The sequence below is a fragment of the Rhynchophorus ferrugineus genome, unplaced genomic scaffold (assembly GCF_030347505.1).
Source record: "Rhynchophorus ferrugineus isolate W39M unplaced genomic scaffold, kcgeb_rfMv2 rfM3, whole genome shotgun sequence".
Classification (NCBI taxonomy): Eukaryota; Metazoa; Arthropoda; class Insecta; order Coleoptera; family Curculionidae; genus Rhynchophorus; species Rhynchophorus ferrugineus.
The window spans coordinates 7053773-7072684 of NW_027472582.1; the positions used below are offsets into that span (position 1 = coordinate 7053773).

The 18912-nt window shown below is 32.9% G+C and overlaps 1 non-coding gene across 1 annotated transcript; it reads left to right on the top strand.

Annotated features, from left to right (window-relative positions):
* Window positions 1-1848: 1848 nt before the first annotated feature.
* Window positions 1849-1920, top strand: TRNAH-GUG (transfer RNA histidin (anticodon GUG)). The gene has a single exon. It is a non-coding gene; the product is annotated as a tRNA-His (tRNA).
* Window positions 1921-18912: the final 16992 nt, after the last annotated feature.

An 18912-nucleotide genomic window follows, 5' to 3' on the forward strand; every position in this document is an offset into this window, starting at 1 on the left:
TACTTTTTTAGATATAAGCCTGAGAAAAGATACATGGTAGATCAGATTACTGAATGTTATGGCCAAAGAGTATTTCGTCTTCCCCCCTATCACTGCATGTTTAATCCAATTTAGTTGATATGGGCTACTGCAAAGAATTATTACAATAGATATTCAGGTCGAGGAGGATATTCAAACCGGAACTGTTTGGATTTATGGAAAGAGGCATTGTCAAAAATAACTCATTCGGTTTGTATAAGCTCGATCAGACACATTGAAGAAGAAATTGACAAATGGTAGAATTTTAAGCAAGTTTTCGCAAGTTTTGGCAACATTGCTGACATTTTGACAGGTCACGTGTGCCACTACTGCTTTGAATAGTCTATACATACAACAGCATACACAAGTAGAAAAGGAAATAATACTGTTCAAATTGAAAGTGAACGTCACGTCATCAATATGTGCCTGTCACAAATTGCGAATTCGTTTTAAAGTCAGATAATATTTTCTTGATTATTTTACTCTATTTAAAAATGAATAGTATCCTGTCTGCTAAGTTCTCTAATAAAGTCTGCTAATCGAATCAGCCAACAAAAGTTGTCCGGTTGTCAAACGTCTGCAAAATTCTTCAATATATTAATTATAATTACAGTTTATGAACCGGAAACCGTTGTTTTAACGCTGTTTCTTGTTCTTTTTTGATACATTTTAAATCGCTACTTATTATTATTCCGATTGAAAATGCCGAAGTTTAACGGAACAGTTTACGCGTGTCTTACCAGTATAGAGAGAAGAAAGAAGAAAGAAGAAAGATATGCAGTTTTTCTGAGGAATGTAGAGGTTTCTGTTATATAAAGTTAGGTAATGTAGGATTTAAATGGTGTAAAGATAATCCACAAAGAGGTCTAATAGAACTTCAAGATGTTGCTTTTAAAAGAACACAATTTTTAGAAACATGTAATAACATTAGGCAAACTTATTATTTCAATATGTTTATTTCGATGAGGCATGGATATTTTAAAGTGGGATTCATCACTCATGGCAAGATGATAAAAATAGTATTAAGACAACAAAAGTTGATGGGAAAAGGTAAACTTTAGAATAACAATTACAGGTATATTGTACTTCGTACTGGAAACAGGAATAGTTAATAATTCCTTTGGTTTGGACAACAGAAAGGATACTAATTATTTAGCGGATTTGATAAATGTATTAGGGAAAATTCAGTGATTAAATAATAGTTTTATAACCAAAAATAATGGAAAGATATATAGAGGTAGTAACGGAACAAATTAAGGGTAAATACAGTGATATAAAAAGTCAATATGGTCTCTAATGAAAGTAAAATACCTCGGTATGCAATTGGTAATTAGGTGGATTACGCTTCTAAAAAACTCACCTGTAAGTCTAATTCATAGGTGGTATGGAAAAAGATCCAATGTAAATAAAACAAAACACAACCCTAACCTACAAACTATTATAATTCTAATATTAATACTAGTTTTACGACCTTAGATAATATACGCAGTAGATGTACCGTAATGCTAAAATAAATTATATTTTATAAGAGTATTTTTTAATTTAAAAATAACTTCTTTTATTTTTAACAGTTTAATTATTTTACTTAGATGAGAATTTTGTTGTACGTCAAAGTCTAAATGAACGAAAACTCAGAGTTGATACGGCAACATTGCGACATTTTGATGTCATCAATTCGGATGACGTGAGTTCACTGTTTTATTGAACCAACTATAGGTATTATAATATAATGGTAGACTGATCGCATTATATAACAGAATGAATTAGAGCGTGAATATCAAATTATCTATCCGAATAAATCTAGCACTATCTGTAAACAGATCTCCGTTAGCCGTGATCGTCTAGTGGTTAGGACCCTACGTTGTGGCCGTAGTAACCCAGGTTCGAATCCTGGTCACGGCAGTGTTGGAAAGAACAGTGTCATGGTGGAGATCACTTTTTTGATATTTTATGATCAATAAATTTAAAATAATACGTTTATTGTTAAATATTTTTTAAGAATAATGCTTAGCAATCATTGTAAAGCAATGATAACAATGAAATTTAGAAGTAATATTGAATAATGAATCACTAATTTAACATATACTGAATTATTATGCATTAATGTGTTGTTTTTTCGTCTTATTTCTTGGATACATTTTTTTTTGAGAACATCTTTGGTGTATCATATCACCTCTGCCATCTTCATACCGCTCTTAAGATATGTTTGCTTCTGTTTCTCGAAATCCGTGAAATTTGTCCATTCTTTAAGAATTGTTGCCAATATTTTCGTTTTAGTTCAAATTTTGCTGTGTCTTTTTGTTATTATTAGCCTCCCATACTTTATCGATGTCGAAAATAGAATTTTGACTGTTCTATGATTAGCGTCTTTAAAACATATAATTTTGTATAACTCAATAATACTAAATGGAAAACTGTAGAAAAAAGTCGAAATCAGTCACTTAACAGTTCAAGTATTTAACAGATGATACTTCGTACTTTCATCCAAATTTTTCAATTTTAATTGTATTCTGTTACTATATATATGGTCTGTATATATTTAAGTCTTTTAAATTTTTTTATGTTAATATAATTTACTCTGAAAGGAAAAAGAAACTTATATCATATATCATACGCACGCGCAGTAAGCAACAGTCAGACCCAACCTAGCACGCAGACAACGCCAATCACCACTGACCCTGTAAGTACTATTAGTAAATTAGAGGAAATGATGGGTAAACTTATGGAACAAATGAGTACAATGATGAATTTACTCACCGTCGTTCTTACCCCGCTAGCATTAGGCTAGCAGCATCTGGCATTAGACTGATAGCCATTACAGCAAATACAAAATAGCCGTCTAGAATGCTAATGGACTCCAGCAACATGCCAGGAAGCTTAAAGTATTCTTATATGAACAAAATATTGATATCATGATGGTATCCGAAACACATTTCCCTGATAGAAATTATTTACGGATTCCGAGTTACAAGCTGTATCACACAAAACATCAAGATGATAAAGCATATGGAGGAAGGACTATAATTATTCGTGTAAACATAAAACACTGTGAAAGAGAGAAATGTAGCAAGGAATATTTACAAGCCACCAGTGTAACCATTGAAGAAGTGCACGGTCCATTAACAATGAGTGCTATCTATTGCCCACTTAAGTACAAGAACGAGGCAGAACAATACCACGGTTTCTTTAACACGCTGAATAATAGATTCATTGCCGGAGAAGACTATCATGCAAAACATGTAATATGGGGTTCTAGATTAATAACAGCAAAAGGCAGAGAATTGGTCAAAGCAACGAAGGCACATAACTCTTACAGCATATATCTACTGGTGAGCCAACATATTGGCCGTCAGATGGAAATAAAATTCCTGGTACCATAGACTTTTGTGTTACAAAAAATATTGACACCAAAAGGTATAAAGCTGAATCATGCCTCGATCTATCATCTGATCACTCACCAGTTATTATAACAGTGAACTCAAATATTCTCAACAAAACAAAACCACCTTCTTTGCTTAATACCAAAACCCACTCTCAGCAAGATATTAAAAATTAGCGGCTAAATATTGAGATTGAGCGAAATATTGAAATATCGGAGATATTTAACAATAATTAATGATATTATTTGACTCTATTAACAGAGTAATATTTGAACTTAATGATTTTTAACAAATATATTTTAGTATCAGCAAAAATGTATATTTCTCGTCGGTACAATCCCATTCTGTTCTTGCTTATTGAACCGTACTACGATTAACAATCGCCGATCGCTGTGTATCAATATCGAAAAGGTAAAGGTTGTTTTTCGAAAGAATAGCTAATGAACCAATTCACTATTTACGTAAAACAATTGATTATTTTAATTTTTGTTTTCGTTTTTCGGTCTTATCAACGGGCGATACGCGCGACGGATGTGGCAGCGTGGAAAAAAAACGTAAAAACATCGATTTTGAAACTTTTGATGAAAATACGCAAAATTCCGCGATTGTGGGTCTATTTTTAATCCGTAAATTGACGTTTTTCGACCAAAAAAACATAAACATTTGGATAACCTCATAAATGGATTTCTAAATAACGTGATTTGTTTGATTTTATGTGTTGAACGTACGACCTAGGTTCATGCATTCTAACTGAGCGCCATTTATTTAATATTGAAATAAACTTTGACTCTTAGAGAAACATACAAAGTACAATGACCAGGTTTTTTCAATGTTCTTATAGAAATATCGTTCTTATAACAGAGGATAACAATTGGTATCATATATTTTTATTAATTATCTATTTTATTCATATACATTTCAACATATAAAAATGAATTATTGGTCGTTAGTCTCACTAAAACTCGAGAACAACTGAGCCGTTTTGTCTAATTTTGACTTTAAAAGATTTCTGGATTAGTTAGTTTGAAGTCGGTTCCGAGCCTAAACGGTACAAAAATAATATAATTTTGTGACATATACACAAAATTAAATTACGAACAAAACAAATCTAATTGGTAATCTAAAGGTCTAATAGTAGGAGTTGATATAATATTGTAATTAGATAAATAGGTTTAGGTAGGTATTAAGCTAAATAGTGTGTAAATAGTAGAATGTAAAATACGTGTAGTAGATAGGTTGATTAAGATTTTTCTTTATTTTTCTTTAGTTATTACAAAGATTATTATGTATATATTTTATTTTAATTTTTTTTGTGTTAAATATCAAAGTGTGATTATTTTTTAAACTTTTGGTAAGTTCCTTATTTATTTTTTGAAATCGGTTCACTTTTTTTGTTAAAAATATATTTTATGTCATTAATTTAAATAAACAACTTGCGTATTAATTTACGCAAAGAAGAGAGAAAATAATCTTTATTTTATTTACAACATTGTTTTCTCTCCAACAACTCCACACCCATCAAAAAAGACTTCAGAACCTTGTCAACATGGTAGCGTCCACACTTCTAAATGCGTATGTCTTTAGATGTTTTAAAGAAAAAACCTTGTGATCATGCAAATGTTTGCAAACTTTATTCATATACATTTCAACATATAAAAATCAATTATTGGTCGTTAGTCTCACTAAAACTCGAGAACAATTGAGCCGATTTGTCTAATTTGGACTTTAAAAGATTTCTGGAGTAGTTAGTAGTTTCTTTGAAGTCGGTGCCGAGCCTAAACAATAGAAAAATAATATAATTTTGTGACATATACACAAAATTAAATTATGAACAAAACAAATCTAATTCGTAATCTAAAGGTCTAACAGTAGTAGTTAATATAATATTGTAACTGGATAAATAGGCTTAGGTAGGTATTAAGCTAAATAGTGTGTAAATAGTAGAATGTAAAATACGTGTAGTAGATAGGTTAAATAAGATTTTTCTTTATTTTTATTTAGTTATTACAAAGATTATTATGTATATATTTTATTTTGAAACTTTTTTTGTGTTAAATATCAAAGTGTGATTATTTTTTAAACTTTTGGTGAGTTCCTTATTTATTTTTTGAAGTCGGTTCACTTTTTTTGTTAAAAATATATTTTATGTCATTAATTTAGATAAACAACTTGCGTATTAATTTACGCAAAGAAGAGAGAAAATAATCTTTAATTTATTTATAACATGTTTTCTCTCCAACAACTCAACACCCATCAAAAAAGACTTCAGAACCTTGTCAACATGATAGCGTCCACACTTCTAAATGTGTATGTCATTAGATGTTTTAAACAAAAAACCTTCTGATCTTGCAAATGTTTGCAAATCTTATTCATATACATTTTAATATATAAAAATGAATAATTGGTCGTTAGTCTCACTAAAACTCGAGAACAACTGAGCCGATTTGTCTAATTTTGACTTTAAAAGATTTCTGGAGTAGTTAGTTTAAAGTCGGTTCCGAGCCTAAACAATGGAAAAATAATATAATTTTGTGACATATACACAAAATTAAATTACAAACAAAACAAATCTAATTGGTAATCTAAAGGTCTAATAGTAGGAGTTGATATAATATTGTAATTAGATAAATAGGTTTAGGTAGGTATTAAGCTAAATAGTGTGTATATAGTAGAATGTAAAATACGTGTAGTAGATAGGTTAAATAAGATTTTTCTTTATTTTTATTTAGTTATTACAAAGATTATTATGTATATATTTTATTTTAAAACTTTTTTGTGTTAAAAATCTAAATTTGATTATTTTTTAGACTTTTAGTGAGTTCCATATTTGTTTTTTTTGAAGTCGGTTCAATATTTTTGTTAAAATATTTTTTATATCATTAGTTTGAATAAACAACTTGCGTATTAATTTACGCTAACAAGAGAGAAAGTAATCTTTATTTTATTTACAACATTGTTTTCTCTCCAACAACTCAACACCCATCAAAAAAGACTTCAGAACCTTATCAATATGGTAGCGTCCACGCTTCTAAATGTGGATGCCATTAGATGTTTTAAACAAAAAACCTTGTGATCTTGCAAATGCTTGAACACTAACTCATTCAGTGGAGAATATATAGTTTGTTCAAAGTTATTTTGTACATACGTCATATAAATTTGTGACATGAAAACGTCGCAATATTGCTGCATCGACTCGCAGTTTTTGTTCAGTTTGCCTTTGACATACAACGAAATTCTTAATCTAAATAAAATAATTGAACAAAAATGTTATTAAATATAATTTATTTTAACATTATAGTACATCTAAAAACTATATTTAATTATACAACTACTATACTTTATGGGTTGGAGATATAACCTCTCATTACTATTGCTTTCAAGAATTTTACATACGTCTGACAATCGAACAAATTTGACAGACTCATTTGTTTACGTGTTCGAACTAATCAGACAACATTGTGTTTCTTTTTAACTAGAATAAAATGAGTAGGAAAATATTGTCTGATTCTAAAACGAATTTACAAATTGCAGCAGGCAATACATTAAACATCTTGATGACGTACAGAAAAACTTTGAATTGACTATATTAGTTGTATTTATCACATTAATTTCAAACTAAGTATCTTATAATGTGTTGTTTTTAAATGTTTTATCGAACCAAATATAAGGACGACCTATAAACCCGTTATCAACGTTGCATCTTTCAGATTAACTCGCCCATTCACCTGATCAATCGACTTAATTAAATTAGATCGATCTGGAGAAACCAGGTCTACAATTAAAGCGAGCTTAGCGTTGAAAGATCGCCTTGTTCTACGTTGTTTTCCATCGGAAACGACTATTAAGCCTATTAAACGTCTAAACGTCCTCGTAAAAAACGTTTAAAACAACATTTTTAGAGGTTTCACACATAAATCCGTGATTCCTGTTTGTTTTAACTTTCCTACGTGTTTCTCGCATTCCCCTTTTATGTCGCTACACCCTCGTCGGCTGGATATGTTTTTCAAAATAACGTGAAATCCACAAATAAAAACATCGTATTCGTCAGCGGCGCGTCGAGAACGAATTTACGACGTCAGTAGTAGGAAGTCCCGTGGGAATCAGGTGGAAAAGATTGGTTTTTTAACATTTTTTTTACGTGCGATGATTGCAGTAAGTGTTTCCTGGTTGTTTTTTAATTTTGGGGGTTCTTTAAGTAAATTGTGTTAATTAGAATGAGGAATTGGTCCTGGTGTAATGATACTCTCGGGCCTTATGAAAACTACTGTGGGAATAATGTATCTAATCACTTTTTTAAGTTGTATCTGGTAGCGTGTAGACATCTGTTGTTTTTCTTTCCATTTAGCTATAGGATATTTTTAACTAGAATTTTATATGCTTTAAAATTTCTCTAGTGAGAAAATAGTTTGATAAAAATAAAGTGTTTTGGACGAAATTATTAATGTTATGTTAGTTTATATGGGAATATTACGAGTGAAATACTTCGTGAGCATTCGAAAAGTGACTAAAATCATCATGATTCTCAAATCCGGAGGTTCCAGAGTTTGATAAAATAATTGATAGTACAAACATCGTTCCAGAACACCAAGTTGGGAATCATAATAAGCATGGAACCATATAATAAATACATAGACTGGTAACTAAGACCTAAAAGATAAAACGTATTACTCCGATACATTCCTGGATATATATGGCAGGCTTCTTGATTTTCTTTTTTTGCTAGTCGTTCAGGCAAAAGTATGTTTTCCTCTCGCGTCATTTGATGCGGATGGAAGAAGAAATGCGATATATTATAAAAAGGGCTAAAATTAACATCTATAGTCTATTAAAAACAGTAGTGACACACGTCATCAATATGTGCCTGTCGAAAGTTGTAAATTCGTTTAACAGTCAGTCAATATATTCCTTCTTATTCTATTGTATTTAAAAAGAGATAAAATGCTGTATGAGAAGTTCGACATGAGACATGAGGGGTCATGTAACCGAATGAGACTGCAAGAGTTGTCTGTTCTTCAAAATATTATAATTACAGGTTATAAATGTTGTTTTAACGCTTTGTTTTAATAAATTTCCAATCACCGCGGTTTTTATTGAAAATATTTTTTACACGTTGCAGCTGCACTAAATATTAGTACGGACACAATCACTAAAATATCTAAAAAAATAAGAAACAATATAACCATAAATTCACCAAAAAGAAACCGTCTTTATGCGAAACAGGTGTTGAATCAAGAACAGCTTGATGTTAGCTGTAACTAGACATATAATTTAATACAATTATTTCAGAGAAGATTGTTAGTCTCCAAAAATATCATACACTGTGGGATAATATAGGATTTAAGTGGTATAAAGATAACTCACGAAAAAATTTAATGGAACTTACACACATTGCTTTTAAAATAATACAATTTTTAAAAACATACAACTTTGTTCAATCAAGGAAAAATTATTATATTGTATATTTAGATGAGATATGGATATTTCAGAATGGTAGATTGGGTGACTCATGGGTGAGATGATAATAAATATGGTGTAAAGCAACAAAAACTGATGGAAGAATGTAGACATTGAAGTAACTATCGATTAGGTTTTGTTAGTCATAACGATTATTAATAGTTCATTGCAGACATATAGTTCTTCATGCTGGAAACAGAAATGGTTTAATACCTGGTGCAGAATTAGTGTGTCCCTCTAGGTCCAAGGGTGACTACCATGGAGAAATGAACCATCACTTGTTTTTGCAGTTGTTTAAAAATGAGCTCTTAAAGAGCTATTGAAAGTTATTATTATGGACAATGCACCATATCATAGTACACTGGTGGAGAAGATCCCAACAAGTGCATCAACAAAGGTTGTAATAAAAGAATGGCCTAAAGTAAATAAAATAAGTTTTCGAAAAACTATGTTAAAGAATGAACTATCTCAAATTGTTACTCGGTAGGTACTTTTTTAGAAAGAAGCTTGAGAAAGGGTACATGATAGATCAGATAGCTGAACGTTATGGCCACAGAGTATTACGTCCTCCTCCCTATCACTACATATTTAATCCAATTGAGTTGATATGGGGTATTGGGGGAAGAGATATTGCCGAAAATAACACCTTCGGTTTGTATGAGCTCGAACAGATAGACACATTGAAGAAGAAATTGACAAATGTTGGAATTGAGAGCCAGTTTTTAATAGATTGGATATAAACAGCTTAGTTATTCACTTGATTAGTGTTTGTGAAAGTGACAGTGATTGAATCTCTCTCTCTATGTAATTGTATCATAGAGTGTGAAAGCTTTATGAGCATGAGTGTTATTGTTCAGAATATACGTGAACGTTTGGTTAAAATATATGAGGAGAGAAATAATACAAACTGTTTTTTGGCACTGCAAATACGTTAAGGAGAATGCAGTGATTAAATGTAGTTTTACCAAGAAAAATGTATACATGTAGTAACAAAACAAATTAAGTAAAAATATAGTAATATCAAAATGACTTTACAAGGAACATCGCATCGAAGGATCGTAAAGGAACTAAGCCTAAAAGTTAAATATGCTTTCTAATGAAAGTAAAATACATTACTCTGAAAAAATGCACCTAAAACTTTACCTATACAAGAATGCTTTGATGTAAATATAATAAAACAACTCTAACCTATAAATTATAAGTGTCTGTACAATTAATTGTAGTTTTAAATTCTTCGATTATATATGCATTAGATGTACCAGAATGTTAAAATAAATTATAATATATAATATTTTAGTTTCATTATATTATTTAGATTAGAATTTTATATTATATATGTTGTTATATATCAAAGTCGAAATGTACTGAAACTCAGGAGGTGGTGAGGTAACGTTGTGACGTTTTGACAGACACGTGGGTTCACCATCTATATATTCTTATTTTTTTGTATATTTGTTTTCCTACTATTCTGTGACACATAACTCCGAAGCCGTGATAGTATATTGTATGAGAATTGATCTTTTCATTCGTATTGTTATTAGGTATTATACAGAATATCGAATAGTATGAATGATAAAAATATCCTATACACGAATGTCCATAAAACCAGAAATTGGGAACACACACACACGCATATACATATTGTGCAAGAAGAATGTGCAGCTCAAATACAATCAATACATATACTTAATGATCTATATTCGTTGAATATTGTTCCGAATAACAATTTTTGGGAAGAAATCCAAGTAGTTGTCTGGAGAAAGACATTTTGAGTCGATCTTAGTGAAATAAGAAAATTCGCCAAGCCCGAAAAGGAAAACTTTACCCAACTACGTCAAAATAGCTATGTTTATGTAGGTGCTACTATCGATATAGCATACTTCGGAAATTATAATATATAAAATTTCTCTTTTTATCAACTAGGGATTATCTGGACTGGACCAACAGTTTAACGTGGGCCCCGAACCACGGTCCACAACACTAAGCCTAGCCACTGGTGAGTGACCAACTTGCGGATTATCCCAGAAGACATCCGGTCTTTCCAGCCAGGTTACTAGCGTGAATGGAATCATTTTCCTTGTTCAATTTTGCACTTGCCTAAAGACAATAACAAATATGAATTTATGATCCTGTCTCAGCAGGATTTGATCTCGACTTTACCACTGCGCCAACCAAGCCGTTCTACAATCTTTCTAAATAAGTAGTTCCTAGATAGTTAGTTCGGATAGTACAACACCCTCGGTTCTAAATTTATGATCCAATTCAAGACGAACGTCATACATCCCATACATCAGCTCATATTATTCCAACCGGCAGGAAAAAAAGACACCCGAACAGAAACAAACAGCGAACAATTTACGATTCCCATCATAATTGACTAGGAACAAACACCAGAAAAAAATGGAGGACCCTCCTCTCAAAATAATATTCCAAAAATACATTTCCTGTAATGTACTTTTTAGTCTACCAGAAAAAGGGTTGAATAAACTCCAACAGCCACCGTAGGAAGGGTCGCGACTAAAATAGGAAATATTTTCACTATACCGAGGAATAAATCGAAAAAAAAAACTCTGTTATTGCTGTGAGGTGAGACATTTGGAAGGGGTGGCAGCTTTTAAATATCGTTTTTTAAGAGAGATATGACGTCGAAGGGAGGACAGCTGTTTCGGCGAGATTGGGACGCGGATGAAAATTTTAAATACGATTAAGTTTTTGTTGGGCTAAAGGATTTTCGATTGAAATTCGTCTATTCTGATGTAAATTTAATATCGATTGTTACTTGGGATGTTGGGTGATTGTTAATGGGGCGTGTTGATGACGATGAATGTGTTATAGGTAGTTTATTAATGTTAATATAGGTATCAGTACCAGAAATGGATATTTGGATTAAACACAAAGTGACATTGGTTATTAAAACATATTTTTAACAAAAAAGTTGAACCGAGTTCAAAAAATAAATAAAAGGATCACTAAAAATTAAAAAATATTGAAACTTAGATTTTTAACACAAAAAATAATATAAAATATGTACGTGACGATCTTTGCAATAACTATATAAAAATAAACAGAAACCTTATTTAACTTCTCTACTTTTCTACTACAGGTATTTTATATTCTACTATATACACCTAATTTAGCTTAATACCTGCCTATATCTATTTATTTATTTACAATATAATTTTAAGTACTACCAACTGACTACTTTGAAGTCGGTGCCGAACCCAAACAATTATATAAATTTAGATTGGTTTTGTTGGTAATTTAATATATATATATATATATATATATATATATATATATATATATATATATATATATATATATATATACTCGGGACCGACTTCAAAGTGATTAGTTGGTAGTAGTTAAAATGATATTGTAAATAGATTAATAAGTTTAGGTAGGTGTTAAGCTAAATTGTGTGTGTATATAGTAGAATATAAAATACGTGTAATAGATAGGTTGGGTTTTATTTATTTTTACATAGTTATTGCAAGGATCGTCACGTACATATCTTATATTAAAATGTGTTTTTTTTGTGTGTTAAAAGTCTAAATTTGTCTATTTTTTAATTTTTAGTGAGCTCTTTATTTATTTTTTTTAAGCCGGTTCAATCTTTCAAACATATTTTATTTTCCTCTTTTTAGTGTTAGATAATTATTCAATAAATTACTTATTTTTTTACATATTTTAAAGTCACCTTTTACCAACCATGGGTTTATCTGGAGTGGACCTACTAATTAACGTGGGCTCCGAACCACGGTCCTCGTCATTAAGCTTACCGACTGGCGAGTGACCAACTTGGAAATCATGCCGGAAGACATCGGGTTTTACCCAAGCCTTACTATTAAACAATCACAAACATAAATCTAGGACCGTGACCCAGCAGAATTCGAACCCGCGACTATCGCGACACTAGGTGGACCGTCCTGTCGCTTTTACTACTGCGCCAACCAAGCCGGTTCGTTTTAATAATTGTTTTTAAGCATAATTATTTGACATATATTTTGCCTCTATTTTATGTGAACAAGAAAAATTCAAAGTACAAAAAATGTTCCAAACTTATTTGTTAGCTTTATATAATTGCAACCGGCATCTCATTGTGATAAAAAAACATTTATATATAACTATTTTATATTTACAGTCAAAAATACGTTTTCCATACAAATTTTGTTTGTTACATTTGCATTATCTTAACGGTTTTGTTTAGTTTTTTCATTTGTGCTGGTAATAATTGATAGGAGGCCTACGCACGTCACGATTTTATATTTATGTAAAACATAAATATGCTTACACTATTTAAACGATAACCGAATATCAATATTATGATTTCGTATATTTTTTGTTTATGTTCGATCGATGGTACGCAGCCTCTTTTTATATAATTTCTACATATTCTAACTGATTTGGCAATAAATTCATGTACACTTATATGCTAATAATATGCCTAATGTTATATAAAACAAATAGTTGAATAGGAAAAAAGTAAAATTATCATTAAAATGTGTTGTAAGGGATAAGCGAATAAAATATTTTTTAACAAAAAATTGAACCGACTTCAAAAAATTAATAAAGAACACACAAAAAAGTAAAAAAAAATCAAACTTAAATATTTAACACAAAAAAACGTTTTAAAATAAAATATGTACATAATAATTGTTGTAATGTGTAAAAGTAAACAAAAAACTTACTTAACCTATCTATTACACGTATTTTATACTCAATTTATCTTAATACCCACCTAAACATATTTATCATTTAACTTTGAAATCGGTGCGGTTTTCTTCGTAATTTAATTTTGTGTATACGTTATAAAATTATATAATTATTTTTGTATTGCTTGGGCTCGGCACCAACTTTAAACTGATCAGTTGGTAGTGGTTAAAATAATATTATAAATAGATACATAGGTTTAGATAGGTATTAAGCTAAATTGTGTGTATATAGCAGAATATAAAATACGTGTAGTAGATAGCTTAAATCAAGTTTGTGTTAATTTTTATTTAGTTATTACAACGATTATTAGGTATATATTTTGTTTTAAAATGTTTTTTTTTTTGTATTAAAAATATTAGTTTGGTTATCTTTTACTTTTTAGTGAGTTCCTAATTTATTATTTGGGGTTGGTTCAATTTTTTTGTTAAAAATATTTCCCTTTTTAGTGTTATATATTTACTCAATAAATTATACGTATTGGAGACGTATTGTGGGGCATCGACACTGACTCGCAGCACCTTATTCTGGAATCTCTGAAGGATAGCTATGTTTGATTTGCTAGTACTACCCCACAGTTTAATACCATAGGTCCAAATGGGCCTAAGTATTGATTTATACAGTAAAACCTTGTTATCTTATGATAATTTAGATTTACGCCCTATCAGCCAATACATTTGGTTTAGTCCAAGCCCAAGCTGTTAGCGTTTTGTCACTACATATCTTTTCCATGTGAAACATCGATCAAAATGCATTCCCAGATATTTAACGTTGTCTGCTTGCGGGAGTTCATAATTATTCATTTTTACTGAAAGACAAGTTCTTCCACAAAGGATGAATGTCACATGGGTAAATTTTGTTTCATTTGCTTTGATATAACCTGTTTTCAACTACAATTCTACTTTGTTAAGATGAACATGAAGGTTTCTTGTGGTTGATATTGGATCCTCGTGTGATAATAAAACCGCTATTATGTCAGCATATGTCGCAATAGTAGTATTTCTTGAGGTCGGTAGGTCGGCTGTATACAATAGATATAACAGTTGACCAAGAAAACTGTCTATGGAACACCTAAATGTATTGGATGTGGGTCAGTGTATTCGTCACCCTGTTTCACAGTAAAATGTCTGCCTGTGAGGTATGATTTCAGTAGTTGAAAGTGCGTATGAGGCAAAAGATAGGACAATTGTAATTGTTGTGAACGATATCGCACCCAGCAGATACAGTGCCTTGTAATTACGACTTGTTCAGATCTGCACACGGTTTGGACCCTGATCGTTGCCACTCTTAACCGTTCTCTCGGCGCGGCATTGCTAAGTTGCCAAGAAGTATCCACATCCCTCAATAAATAAATGATTAAAAGATCAGATACATGCCGACACCTAATACACACACTACGCATTATTCTTGTAGAAACTTTGTAAGATCCAACGGCCAAGATAGATATCTAGTTTTAAGCCACCTTTTTAAGGTTTGTTGTTTAAGGCAAGTTGTAGATTAGTCAGTAACTCTAGTATTTTAAACTATATCTTACATTAAATATACTCGTACTTAGTACAATTTATAAAATATCAGTTTATTAATATTCTTCTGCTGTACCTCATAAACAAGCATCATTATACAAGCTAAGCCTGCTTGGTTGGCGCAGTGGTAAAGGCGAGAGGACGGTCCACCTATCGTTGCGATAGTCGCGGGTTCAAATCCTGCCTGGGCATGGTCGTAAATTTATGTATGTGATTGTTTAATATTTGTAATTGTCCTAGGCAAGAGTGTAAAATCCGAAGAGGAAAATGTTCCCAGTCACGCTAGTAAGCAGACTGGGTAAGACCGGATATCTTCTGGGATAATTTCTAAGTTGGTCACTCATCAGTCGGTAGGCTTAATGCCGAGGACCGTGGTTCGGAGCCCACGTTAAACTGTAGGTCCAGTTCAGATAAACTCCTAGTTGGTAAAATAAATAAATTAACAAGCCCCTGCGATAAGATGTTAAGATTAAACACTTCTAAATTATGTAAGTTGGTGTGGTTTGGTTCGGTTTAATTTATTGATTTCCTGTGTGTTATCCAGCAGCAATATTGCTTCCACATTGCTGTGAATTAGTAACCTTATTTAATGTCTTAAGGCAAAGTCACGGATAACTTCGTAAATTCATTCAATTTCGAAGGCATCGTGTAGTTTTTCGTTGGTTACGTAGCAATTAGGATGCATAATTAATTTTATAATTTTGTTTTGGCTACGTTGGAGTATTATTTGGTTTTGGTGTCTTAGTACAATCTCATATTCGAATCGCATAAGTCCAAATAGGCTTTATGGTTGCCTGATATAGTTGGGAGTTTTTTCTGACTGACCAGTCAGTACATTTCTTTGACCTTTTTGATTTAACGCAATGTTAGGATTGACTAGTAATAATATATTAACAAGATAATAAAAACATGAAGACAGAATAAATATTTCAGACAACTTATTGAGTACGAAGCAGGAGAAGTCGAAGCCGTAAGAAATGGACGCGAATTAACCAGCGATCGATTACTTCCATTCGCGAGAGGAAAAAATCGAAGCGCCTTTTTAAAAAACCGTCCTCCTCCTCCGTTGTGCGTCCCTCGTAATATTTGGACATCAATTTTCGGATTTATTCGTACTCGTACCGTATAATTCGGCCATTATGGCGCTACTTGTGTTAATTGAAATCCGGTCCACGGATTGAGTGAAAAATCGTGTTTTCGTTTTTGTGGCATCGTCGGCCGTTTTGGGTCGCGTTAATTTCGGAAACTTCGACCGACATATAGATAAGGACGAACCGCTATGAGTTATTTTCTCGTTTTAACGACTGGACGACGACTGTTAAATCGATGGCCGGTTAAAATATGTCGATGATATATATATCTTGCGTGTGTTTATATGGGTTCGAGAATAGTTTATAATCACAATTATACCTGGCAGGTGGCTCTGATAAGGTTCCAGGAAGATTTAAAATATTTTAACACCACAGAACTACAGCACTACATAAAATAAATTAAAAGTTTTAACTAGCGTTGGGAACTATTGACTGAAAACAGTCGAAATAGTCGATTATCAAAAAACTAGCGACTGAAAATAGTAATTACTATTTTCAGTTAAATGCACGGTTCGACTGTTTTTTCAATTAATGATGTCGGACGAAGATGTACGAACCTTTTCCAGTATAAATTGTGAGAGTGGAAAGGACGGAGATAATTGATCGGGCCAGCTAATTTTATACGTGCTTATATTTTCCAACGGTAGTATAAGCGAGATGGAGATGTACATATTCCATCACATACTAACTTTAAAAAAGAAAAGGAAAAAAATTATTACTGAATACTATTAACTAACGAAGTAGAATTACTTTTATATCTGAATGTTCTGTGGATCTGTAAAAAGGAATGAAATTTTACTATGGAAGGGAATAATACCCACAATCTCTAGTCAATCTGTAGTCAGATGGAGATGATTTTGCTCCTTTCTTGGGAATAACCGGTATATATGTGCGTGTTTCCAAAACGCCGGTAAATGTTGCAGCCTCATGATGGAGTTAATGATGTTTGTCAGTTCCGCGAGCTGCTTACGCGGGAGCTTTTTTAACTGGGTAATCGATATTCCGTCGAAACCTGGAGAGTTTTTTGGTTTAAAGTTTTCCGATCGTAGTCTGTAGATACTTTGGAGGCACGAAATGGTTGAGAAGAAAGGCTGGAGTTACTGGTCTTTTGATGGAGTTGGATTCGTTGATGACAGTGTCGTTGTCTTTAGCTTTAGTGTTCTCTGTTGGTGGGAGACATTTCATCTGAGCCTTATAGGTCTCTGCTAGGAGCTCGACCTTTTCTAGGTCAGACACTGCGAAATTTCTTGTAACCGCTGACTTCAGGAGGGGGGATGCCATTGTGCGTCTTCCCCATGAGGTATTTGGAGTTACGACAGAAAGAAGGGGACAATCCAGCCTTTGGTCCGCAAGAAATCAGTTCCGTTTCATCGCTCGACAGGTCGAGATTGTCACCTTCTGATGAAAATTCGACTGTGGCAGATTTGTGAGCAGACTGAATATCACGAGTTAGCTTGAGTGCAGCTTCCTCGAGCTGTTCTACAGTGGAATTTTCGAAATTGAATTGGATTCCAGGAGAAGAGATTGGTAGTTCTTCCAGTCGGTCTTTTTCCTGAATCTTGTAAGTAGGAAATGAGTGGTGGAACAATTTCGGAGTTTGAAAAGGATCGGACGATGATCAGAGTCTAGTTCGTCAAGGACTCGAATTCCGGCAGGGCAATTTATGTCTTGAAGAATAAAGAAAAAAAGACTCTTGCTGCGCCTTGAGAAGATGAACTGGGGTAATGGGTGGGTTCATCTGGCAGAGCAAGACAGTAGCCCAGATCTGCACTTAGAGCTACGATGGCGTTACCTGCAGAATTCACTCTGGAACCTATTAATTTTGGAAATTTTCCTTCGACCAGTGATCGGTATTCGCTATAGTTGAATGCAGAAGATCTCCCATACAGTGATGTAATCACGAAGGGACGTTCTTGGATATCGATTTTAATGGAGGTTGGTTCGAAGTTGGTTGCTGATAACGAGGGTAGGAGCTCGTGTTTGACCCTTTTTCTGACGAGAATGGAGGTTCCACAGCCTCGACCCAACGAGGGTTCTATCGTCTCTGTAGACAAAAAAGTATTCGAAACATAGACGATGCGAAGGTTTCAGGATAGTTTCCTGGATGAGACCGATGTCGATGTCATAGAATGTCATGACGTCTTCGAATTGTCATCAGTATATGAGATTTCGGAACAACCATTTCGAAGATTTAAAAGGCCGCTGGATCAGGCAAATGTTGCCGCTTAGGCGGCGACATTTGGGAAAAGACGAGCAAGTTGGTGAGCCAAGGCGATCACTTGCAGGAAAGCCTGCGGGTCAGTAAACGCCTGCATCGGGAAGTTAAGGTCAGGTTCCAGTTAGTACATAACACATTCAAAAGTGTTCAGTAAAGTTGGCAAACTCGTATACCGAGTAAAACCGAAGCACCAACTATCATTACTGAAATTGCATTAATATCCATACAAAAAAACGATGTCAAAGAACGAAATAAAATCATATCAACAGATACGAGACCGTAATATCTCACCGGCATCGCCCGTTATCCGACTCATTAATAATAAGAAGAAGAAAATCCCCCTCTACGCCTGATAAGGGCTCGGAAATTATTCATTTCATAAGCCGTCGCGAGAGGACGCGGCGGCAGGAGACGACGTACCGTCTCCAGGTACCGCCGTATCTCGACTAAAAGTGGAAAAACGTGTATGTTACCCCGCCGTTACCACGCCGGTCGCCGCACCAATATTAATAAAA